Below are 10,833 nucleotides of genomic sequence, written 5' to 3'. Positions count from 1 at the left end.
ATAGGCACACTACTGCTGAGTTACTTGGGTGTGACACTCTCGAGAAACCCACACTCTTACTTGGGTGAACACCATCCTTTCCCAATGTCACTCTTTCTATTATCCCCAAGCTTAAAACTATCTGGACTCTTCGTCTCATTAATCTCCAACTGTGCTTCACACTGGCAGTTCCAAAATTCTTTCCTATAGCAGTGACTCCCAGCGTTGTCTGAATGGCGGTGTCTGTAAGGAGCTCCCAGGGCTGCAGCAGGCCGTGCTATGGCGCTGTGTCTCCAGCCCATGCCCTCGTGTGGTGCCACATTGTTTCAAAGCCTTCCCCTGAAGGTGTGTTTCTTTCACTGAGGTGAGCCTAGCTTCCAATCAGATGAGTTTATGTACACATATAGAGATAAATAAGCACACAAGATAAAATTTCTGCTTAATAAACTAGAGCTCTGCGTCATACTGATTTGTCAGTCCGGAGCTCAGGATCTGCTTCTTCCATTTGGGGCATCCAGACACCAATGCCTACATGTGCTGGGCTCTAAGGAATGAAGCTTAGCTGGAAGGAGGGTAGGCCTGTCTGTAGCATCCCAATTCGTCAGTGGGGAGGGGGTATTGCTATCTCCACCCGTTCAGCGACACAGCTCTTGCAGTGATGCAGCTCTCTTTATTGGGGGAGTAAGGGGTATATGAACGTTGGGGAAGTGGTAGGGTTTTAGCGTGAGTGAACTTCGTTGGCTGGGAATCCTTCATTTGCATGGAGAGGAATTCCGGTTGCTAAGATAAGGTGCCTATCTGGACAATTGCGAGGGTGAAGGCAGAAAGACTATGTGCACCAGGACACTCAGGCACAGAATAGGGAGGAATGGATCCCTACTCCTGCCAGTCTCAAGATTGAGATTTTGTGGGTTTGACACATCTTGACCTTACTCTTACCTTATGCCCTCCACCGCCTACCCGCCCCAGGTCTTAGTCTGTGTGTTCCACACTGACTCATCTTGAATTTCTTTTCTGTGAGCTCCACCTGAGTAAAGGTCTCTGAAAAGAACTCAAAGTGTTGCAGCTCTTCCTATGGCTCACATCCACCGCCATTGGTATCGTAATGAAGTTTAAACCTACCTCATCTCATGGACACCTCCCATTATGTGGGAGATACAGACATTAATAAGTTCATTTTTCTCTTGTGAATCTCTTTTGTTACAGGGACCCAGTCTATGGTAATATATATTCTTCTTAGTTATAAGAAAGTCATATTTCTTTCTCTACACCACTCTATGAGTTCATAACTTTGAATTAATAGCCCGTGACAAAATAAAGTGAGAAAAGACTTAGATGCCAACAAACTAAACTTCATGTGGGACACTCACGGTCCTTTTCTCATCTTGGCTCCGACAGTTCCAAGCCCAGCGTGGGCCAGCCTCAGCACTCCTGTTAAGTCAAGTTGTGTAGAATCTCCATTCCTTATATCTCACCACGTTTGATATCTGATCAGTTTCCTCAGTCTCCCTGTCCCTGCTGTCCTCTAGGTGATGCCTGCTCTTGTTTGCCTGCCTTCAACAAGGAGCCAATAGGTTGGCTTAGCTAGAATCCCAGTTGCCCTTGAGGTTTCCACTTAGAAATTTTGCATCCACTGCCCACAGATGCTCTGCAGCTGTGTGTCTCTAATGACCTAGTAACTACCATGTGTTTGGAATGGAGCCTACAATGTGCTCCTGTCTTGAATAAAACCCACTTGCCATTTGCTAATGATCTGATTGGTTGTGTGCCCTCTGAATTCACATGCTGAAATCCTTACCATGCTGGTAACTGAATGTTGGGGAGATGACTGGACTGTGAAGGACCTGCTTGAGTGGAGTTAATGCCCCAATAAAGGAGACCTCAGGAATTACATAGTCTTGCCTTTGAAGATGGCTCTCCATGAACTAAAAGGGGATCTAAGCGCTTACTGGAATCTTAATCTTGGACATCCAGCATTTAGAACTGTAAGAGGTAAATGTTTGTTGCTTAAGTGAAACAGGGTTCATAGTGTTTTGTTATAATTGAATAGATGGACACAGCTTGAATTACAGTTGGTTTCTGGCTTTCTTTAATGTTAGAAATTAGGATTTTGTTGTTGTTTGTTTTTGTTTTAAAATGGAGTGTCACCATTTTTAAAGCCTTGAACTCCCGGGCTCAGGCCAAACTTCTGCTTCAGTCTTGAATCAGCTGAGACTATGGGCAAGAACTAAGTTCTTAAAATGTGATTAACCTTGAACATATGTTCTTTCTAATCTAAAGTCTTACTGACGCACCAGAAGCTGGTGTTTGTGATATTTTAAATATGCCTTTAGATAAATAACAAAATATATCTCATTTACAACCATGTGTTATAAGGTTTGTTAAAGAATGACTAACTTATAAGCAACTCAAAAGTTTGGCAAACTTGATGACAGTAACTTAATTAGTTCCATATATACTCTACAAATAAATTACTCACACAGATTCATTCTCATTCACAAATTGACAATACTTTTCTAAGCACATCTGGGGATTTTCTAAATAGAAATAATGAGGACACTATAAAGAAAATTTGTTGTCAGTCTTTTCTACTGTGCATTTGGTGTCATTCAAAGATAGAATTTTCATGTTTATGCCTTAGAACAAATGCAATGACATCATTAAATCATTCATTTATCCAACAATGGACTCTCACCCTGCCTCATGCACAATGTACTTTCAAGTGCTGAAGGAGCAGTGATGGAGGTGAAGCCTCTGCCTTTCTGAATTTTAAGGGTTCAGAAAAAAATGATGTTTAGTAGGTAATCATGTGAAAAAATCGCCTGGCTACATTCACAGGCAAGTTCATGAAGGAGTAATAAAGATGGTTTCATTTATTAAAGATTTATGAGAACCCCAGTGTGTGTTAAATACACTATATAATACTTAGGTCTATCACCAAACTTATGAAATAAGAGCATTATAAGTGTTGACAGATTTTAACAACCATGTCTAGGCTGAGTTGTTAGTGTATGTCTTTGATTGTTGCCAATCCGTATCATCCAGTTTTAGGGAAGATCTTGTTTGTTAGTTTAGGGGGGGGGGGGAAGCTGATTAAATTACTCATTCACCTCCATCCTTTAAGTTCTATATGACCACTCTAGCCTGTCTGCCACAAGCATTCTCTTGTGGTTCAGGACACAATAATCTAATTTATGACAACTTACTATGCCGAGGACTTTGAACTGAAGGCGTTTGGAAGGGCCCCAGATCAAGTTATCTCTGCTTTCCTGTCTCCTGTCCTAGCTCTACCCTCAGATAAACCATAGAAACGACTCTGTTCCTATCATGAGTCATAGAAACTAGAATCTCCCTTCCTCAAAGCAAGCCATAAACCTGGAAAAGTTTACTTTCTCTCTTCTCCTTGATTTTGGGAAGACCCTCATCCCAGAGGGATAAATTAGAGAGGAATGCCACACAGAAAGGCCAAGAAGGTGATGAAAAGCAGCCCTTTCCTCTGGGTATCTCCATGTCAGCCTGTGACCCTTGCCTCAGTACCCTTTGCCTAATACATTTCTGAATACGCAATTCTGTCTACTCTTAATCACACTGAAGCACAGAAACAGTTTTCTTTCGGGTCTTTGAGTCTATATCTCTGAATCTTCCTGTGCCACATAAAACCTTGATTAAATAAATGTGTTATGCTTTTTTTTTTTTTTTTTTTGCTTATTTTCCTGATATTTTTATAGGAATGTCATACAGGACTCTTATTATATGTGAAGGAATGTATTATATCTTTCATTGTTACACTATAATTTAGCCATAATGCCTCCTGCTTCTGATATTTCTCTTTAGTAATTTATATGTACTGGCCTCACTTTCTCTTTGACTACAAATCCCACTGTCCTTGTGTTTGGAGTGGAGCTCAACTCTGTAATAAGGTCTCTTTTCTTCTTGAATAGAATCTCCTTTTTGTAACTTTAATGCACTACTCTGGTTTTCTTTAACACTGTAATGAATTTCCATTTTCTGACTGGCTCTATGTCTTTGCCATCCTAAGGCTCAGAAATCACTATCCCAAAGTGACATTTTGGTATGACAGATGTTTCAAATAAAGAAGCATCAAGGCCTTATCTGATCATATTCTTCTCCATCTCTACCTACATCTTCTCTTTTCCTCTCTAAAACACAGACGTTTTACTGTATTTAAAGAACATGAAGCACCTTGGGTATTTTGACTTATGGGGTCAATGGGGCTCTTATAATACATTCTGAGCTTCTCAATTTTGTTTTGCTTTAAATAAAGTTTTATTTTATTTTTTTACTGCTTTAATTGTTTTGTATTTATTTTTCCACTTGTAGCTATGTGTGCATGTGTGTATCTGTGTGTGAGTGCAGGAGCTCATAGAATCTGAAAGATGGTGTCAGATCTCTTGAAGTTAGCACTATAGGAAGTTGTGAGCAGCTTGAATGGGGTCTTCTTTCAGAGTAGAATGTGCTCTTGACTGCTGAGCTATTGCTTAGCCCCTCTTTGCTGTAAAGAAAGAAAGAAAATGAAGCAAAAGGACCTGTCAGATATATATACTCATGTATGTGGCTACTAACTCCGTCCTCAGTAGCAGAAGTCATGGTTATACACCAGGCACAGTACACAGAGGGGCTTTGAGTTTGGGTTGAATGCAGAATCTGCATGTGAAATCTGTATTTTACAGAGACCAATAGAATGAACACTCAGTTACATACCACAAAAAATTAACAGAATTTAAATTTTGCTATGCTTAACCCAGAATTTTAAAGAAGACTATAGTACAGATTATCAAAAGTCCTTTTTGTACACCTCTCTGGTGTTCTCTGAGCTGTGTCCCTGAAGATAAAAACCATTGTGAACTTTATGTAGATCCTTCCAGTTCATGCTCATGTATACTTTCTGTATTTGCATGTGCTCATAAAATTTGGTTATTAGTTAACTCTTTCAAACTTGTTGTATAGGTATCATGCTATAAATACTCTCTTGGAACTACTTTGTTACATTAATGATGCCTTCAATGTGAACACAATGAGCAAAGGCATTCTCTTAATCTTTCAGCCACCTCAACTCAGGTAATGCCAGGTTTTTTTTTTTTTTTTTACCTTAACCATAGAAAATAATTTTATAATTATGTATGATTAGTATGAAGTATGGTGGTTTGAATGAGAATGGCCCCAACAGGCTCATAGATTTGGTCACCAGGGAGTGACACCGTTTGAAAGGATTGGAAGGTGTGGTCTTGTTGGAAGAAGTGTGACACTCGAGTTGAGCTTAGAGGTTTCAAAGTCCATGCCAAACCCTGAGTCTCTCTTCCTGCTGTCAGTGAACACGGATGCAGAACTCTCAGCTGCTTCTCTAACACCATGTCTGCCTGCGTGCCACTCTACTTCCTGCCACGATAATGGTCTAAGCCTCTGAAACGGTAAGCAAGCCCCAAATAGATGCTTCCTTTATAAGAGTTCCCTGGTCATGATGTCTCTTCACAGCGATAGGACATTGAATAAGACAAGCATAGATGGAGTTTAATATAATATTTAAAATATAATTTTAAATAAAAAGGTATGTGTATGTGTGTGTGCTTGCTCTCGTGTGTGTGTGTGTGTGTGTGTGTGTGTGTGTGTGTGTGTGTCATATGGCAACTTTGGGGAATTCTAGAGCACTCTAGGCTAGTTGGCGTTGGGCCATTCTCCTGTCTCTGTCTTCTATTTTCCTGGCATTATAGATGCCATTATATTTTGTTTTTACCTAGACTCCATTTATCAAATTTAGATCTCCAGGCTTGTACAGCTAGCACCTTAATACACTGAGCCTTCTCCCCTGGGCCTAAATGACAGCACTTGGGAAGAAAGTAAACACACCCAAGAATGTGGGCATGGACTTCTTAAAGAAGAGTCATAATTGTTTCATATGGTAGCCATTACTGTTTTTCGTGGCTTCTGATCTTAGGTCTCAGAGGATTCCTAAGGGCCCCAAGTGTGCTCATGTAGTGGCTTCTACGCATTGGATAGGATTGCAAGTAATAAGGTAAAATCCTAGGCCATGGGGCCACAGAGCCACAGGGCCACAGAGCCACAGGGCCACAGGGCCACAGGGTCACAGGGGAAGTTAAGATCTTCACTCTAAACAAAGCTTTAGTTTTGTCTTTGAGATTCCCTGAAAATATCTGAGAAAGGAATACGGTCACATATTCTTAGGTAATAAACATGGCTCATTGTTGTTTCAACACCCTTCTCTATGTAAAAGAAGCATTGTGGGGCCGGGAGTGGTACTTCAGCTGGTAGGGTGTGCTTAGTTAGCATCCAGGAAGACAGATACAGGTGGAGTATCAAGGCCATCTTCTACTACAGCAGGCTGGTCTGTATAAGGCTGTTTAAAAGAAAACAAACCAGTACAAACAAACAAAACAACAAAAATAAAAGAAGAATAAAGAAAGGGAGGGAAAGAACTGACTATCTAGCAAAACAAGATTTACTTGGGTCTTCTGGCGGCAGGATGTGTTTATCCGTGTACCCTGTTAGCATGGCTCCTTCCTTCCCATGCGTGAGCTTCCCTGTGCAGCTGCTCAGACTAACTATGACATTCATGGACATGGACCTTGGCTGTCCTGGGTGTAGGTAGGACAAAGATGTCATCTACTACAATACTGACTTGTTTACAGAAAGGCAGAATGGTGGGCTGCCCAGGAAAGAATACATGTCTGTAGCCAGGATGGGGCTTGGAATTCTGCCAAGCACAGAGATAGCAACGGTTTCTTTAGATGCTATTTTTTCTACACTAAGTGGCCCTGTATTATTAATATTGCTATAGCTATTACTTTAATTTAGTGACCCACAGTTTACATTCTAGAGTCACAGATACTTCAGCATTCCAGGTCCTTCCCATAGTAGCCGCCTGACTTAAGAAAGAGAGTGTGTGTGTGTGTGTGTGTGTGTGTGTGTGTGTGTGTTAGAAGTCTCAGTTACCTCATCTGTAATGTGACAGTGATGATAATATTGACTATAGAGAATTACAGTTAAAATCAGACCACCTGATATAGGCAAAAGACCTTAGTGTAACTCCTGAACTACAAAATATTATTACATGGTAATAACAGTAATTTTAAAATAGGCACCAAGTAGGTTTCTATATTATGCAATCATCAAAACTGTCTGGCATAGTTAATATTAGCTATGCTCTTTCTCTCTCTCTCTCTCTCTCTCTCTCTCTCTCTCTTTCTCTAAAGTATCTCTGAGTAGCCCTGGCTGTCCTGGACTTACTTTGTAGACCAGGCTGGATTTGAACTCACAGAGATCTGCTTGCCTCTGCCTCTCTGAGTGCTGGGATTACAGGCATGTGCGACCATGCCCAGCTCACTCTCATTTTAAAAAATCATTTCTTTTATATGCTTAGATTATAACATAATTACATCAGCTTCTTTCCTTCCTCCAAACTTCCCATATCCCACTCCTTGCTCTCTTTCAAATTCATGGCCTCTTTTTTCATTAATTATTAACACACACACACACACACACACACACACACACACACACACACTCTCTCTCTCTTTCTTAAGTCAGGCGGCTACTATGGGAAGGACCTGGAACACACACACAATCCTAAGTACATTAATTCAACCTGCTCAGTCTGTTTATTTTTACTTTTAGGTATGTTTTCAGTGCTGGCCATTTGGTATTGGATAACCAGTTGGTATGTTCTTTCCTGGGGACATGATCTCTCCTGCTCTCATGATCTCTCCTGCTCTCAGCATTTCTTATCTGATTGTAGTTCTTTGAGTGGGGTTGAGGCCTTGTGAACTTTTCCCTGTTTACTGTGATATGTCCATAGTGTCATTCTCATTCAGCTCATGCTTAGGCAGTAATGTTGGTAAGACTATGGATGTAGCTTCTGACATTACTAGGAAACAAAAACGCAGAGCAAACTACCTGATCCTCTGGCTCCATGTCTCTTTCTACCCCTTCTTCTACAACGATCCTGGGTAGATGGCTAGGTTTTTAGTTAGATGGTCTTTGGCTCTTGGAGGGAGCATTGTCAGCCCAGATGAGAAGTTTTCATTTAAATTCTATATGTACATTTATACCAACTCATGTGCATTAGACATGTTTTGGGTAGATAGTTAATAGTACCATTCCTGACGACTTTCTCAGATGTCTTTCCTATTATTTTATTTTCCTTTCTGTCTCCATTTATCTCATTCCCTCTTCCTAAATAGAGTCCCTCCCCCTCTTATCCATTTCCCTCTTCAGATCACACGCACCTTTCTATTTTCCCTCTAGTGTCTCACACTGCCGAAAGGCCCATTTTTACTTTCTTTGTTTCCACAGTTATCCCAGAGAATATCCAACACCCGTCTTTTTGGATCTGGGTTACCTCACTCAGTGCAGTGTTTTCTAGTTCCATCCAAATCTCATGATTTCATTTTTCTTTACAGCTTAATAGTATTCCATAGTGCATATGTACTACGTTTTCATTATTCATTCATTAGTTAAAGGACATTTAGGTTGTTTTAATTCTCTAGTGTAGTAGCAAGGGTTCTGTAGAGCAGTGGTTTTCAGCCTCCCTAATGCTGTGACACTTAGATACATTTTATCATGTTGAGGTGACCCCTAACTATAAAATTATTTTCCTTGCTGCTTCACAACTGTAATTTTGCTACTACTATGAATCATAATGTAAATATCTGATATGATGGATATCTTCTGTGTGAAATGGTCCTTTGACTCCAAAGGGGTCTTGACCCACAGGTTTAAAACGACTGCTCTAGGGTAACAGAACTTATAGAACACATATCTCTCTTTCTCTCTCTCTCTCTCTCATCTATCTATCCATCCATCTATAATCTATCTACTTACCTAGGATAGGTAGAAAATTTATTAGAATGACTTACAGGCTGTGGTCCTGCTAATCCAACAATTGCTGGCTGTGAATGGAAAGTCCGAAGTACTGGACTGAGTCTAGTAGTTTCTCAGTCCACAAGGCTGGATGTCTCAGCATGTCTTTAGTATATGCTGGAGACATGAAGGTTCTCATGCCAATGAAGAAATGGACTTGCTGGCAAGGTAAGGCTGAGCAGGAAAAGAGCAAAAACTTCCTTCTTCCATGTCCTTATGCCCTTACATAGGCTTCCAGCAGAAGGCATATTGTTCCCAGAGTATATCTGGATTAAAGATGTGCGTTTCTACCTCAGAGATCCAGGTTAGAAGTAGATCTTCCCACTTCAAATTAAGTAGGTGTGCCCTCTATTTTAGGGCTTAGTTAATTTTCGAGGTAGTCAAGTTGACAACCAAGAACAGACATCACACTAACTATTTCCATAGATACTGCTATTGGCTGAGCGAGTATCTCTGGAGCAGGACATCAGTTCTTTGGGTAAATGCCAAAGACAACTACTCCCACTTGTTGAGGTAGACACAGAAGTTAAAACTTAGAGACTAGTTTACGCTTACAGAGTTCTAAGAACTGTCCAGACCGACACGGCTGAGGCCTGCGCATACACAGTCCAGGGTCTTGGCCACACTGCTGCTGCTGCTGCTGCTGGCTCTTGGTCTCTACTGCTCAGTAATGGCTTTCTGCCCTTAGGGCAAATTAGGAATCACCATGGGCATGAGACTGAAAAGTTTCCTTCTATTTAATCACCATTAATCTCTTTGGTTATTCGATTTCAGTCTACATTCTTCTACTAACTGAAACCAGACATCTGAATCCAAAGTAAGTTGAACTGGGTTTGCTGGTTCAAGTCTAAGGAGGCTGTCTTGCGAATGGCAAGAGAAAGGAGGGAGGGAAAGAAAGACAGAGAATATGAAATCACTACCAGGGCAACAGTAGTGATAGTGACAGTCTGGTAAGTGACAGATAATTTCAGTGGCACAGCCACACCATCGCATTAGAAAAACTGATTTAACTCTCAAAGATCTCACTTTCTGTATTTACCCAGATTTGGTGTCTGGATGAGCACTTTCTACTGAGCATCCCTGAGATTGTTCCGGTTCCCTGAACCTTACTGTTCTTTATAACAAGTTTATCAAGACACGGCAGGCCTGGAATTCACTCCTGAGGTTCTTCTAATTCGTCTATTCCCCACTCTTATTTCTTTGTATATTTCCCTTTGAAAACACCCATACTAATAAACACTTTTAAAGTTTACACTAATTCTTTTTTTAATTAATTTTTATTAATTACAACTTATTCATTTTGTATTCCCCCATAGCTCCCTCTCTCCTCCCCTCCACCTTTCCTCCCCCTTCTCCACCCATGACCCTCCCCAAGTCCACAGATAGGGGAGGTCCTCCTCTCTTTCCTTCTGATCCTAGTCTATCATGTCTCATCAGGAGTGGCTGCATTGTCTTCCTCTGTGTCCTGGTAAGGCTTCTCCCCCCTCAGTGGGAGGAAGTTTACACTAATTCTAAACTAGATTTTAATAATATGTATTCTGTCACTTAGTTTAGATGCCAATATTTTTTTCAATTGCTCACCGTTATAGAAAAAATAAATTCCCGTTGGTCTACTCATGGACAGTAATAAAACTTTCTTGGTCTGCTATACATTAGAAGCATATTTTGTTAATATGTTTTTAAAAAAGTGAGTTAAGTTGCCGAAACCTAAACACACACACACACACACACACACACACACACACACACACGGCAAATGACTTCACAGAGGTTAGAAGACTTGAAAGAAGGGCTAAGGATAGTTTTCCTAAGCTGTCCTTCAAGCCAGAGTAAGTGCAGGAAGGTTTTCCCACTCTCCCACTCTCGGCTCAGCCTGGACAGAGCACAGCAGGCCTGGGCATCCCGGAGCCTCGCAGCCCCGCGGCCCGGCCCCGCCCCCCGCGGCCCGGCCCCGCCCCC

General features: G+C 41.1%; 1 protein-coding gene across 1 annotated transcript in view; it reads left to right on the top strand.

Annotated features, from left to right (window-relative positions):
• Positions 1-5,314: 5,314 nt before the first annotated feature.
• Socs6 (suppressor of cytokine signaling 6) overlaps positions 5,315-10,833 on the top strand; it is a 33,679-nt gene continuing 28,160 nt past the window's right edge. Inside the window, exon 1 of the mRNA XM_055598755.1 lies at positions 5,315-5,408. The gene's annotated coding sequence lies outside the window, so the exon portion shown is untranslated. The remainder of the gene's footprint in view (positions 5,409-10,833) is intronic.

The sequence above is a fragment of the Psammomys obesus genome, unplaced genomic scaffold (assembly GCF_907164565.1).
Source record: "Psammomys obesus unplaced genomic scaffold, mPsaObe1.curated_primary_1811, whole genome shotgun sequence".
Classification (NCBI taxonomy): Eukaryota; Metazoa; Chordata; class Mammalia; order Rodentia; family Muridae; genus Psammomys; species Psammomys obesus.
This window is presented reverse-complemented; position numbering and strand designations above follow the sequence as displayed.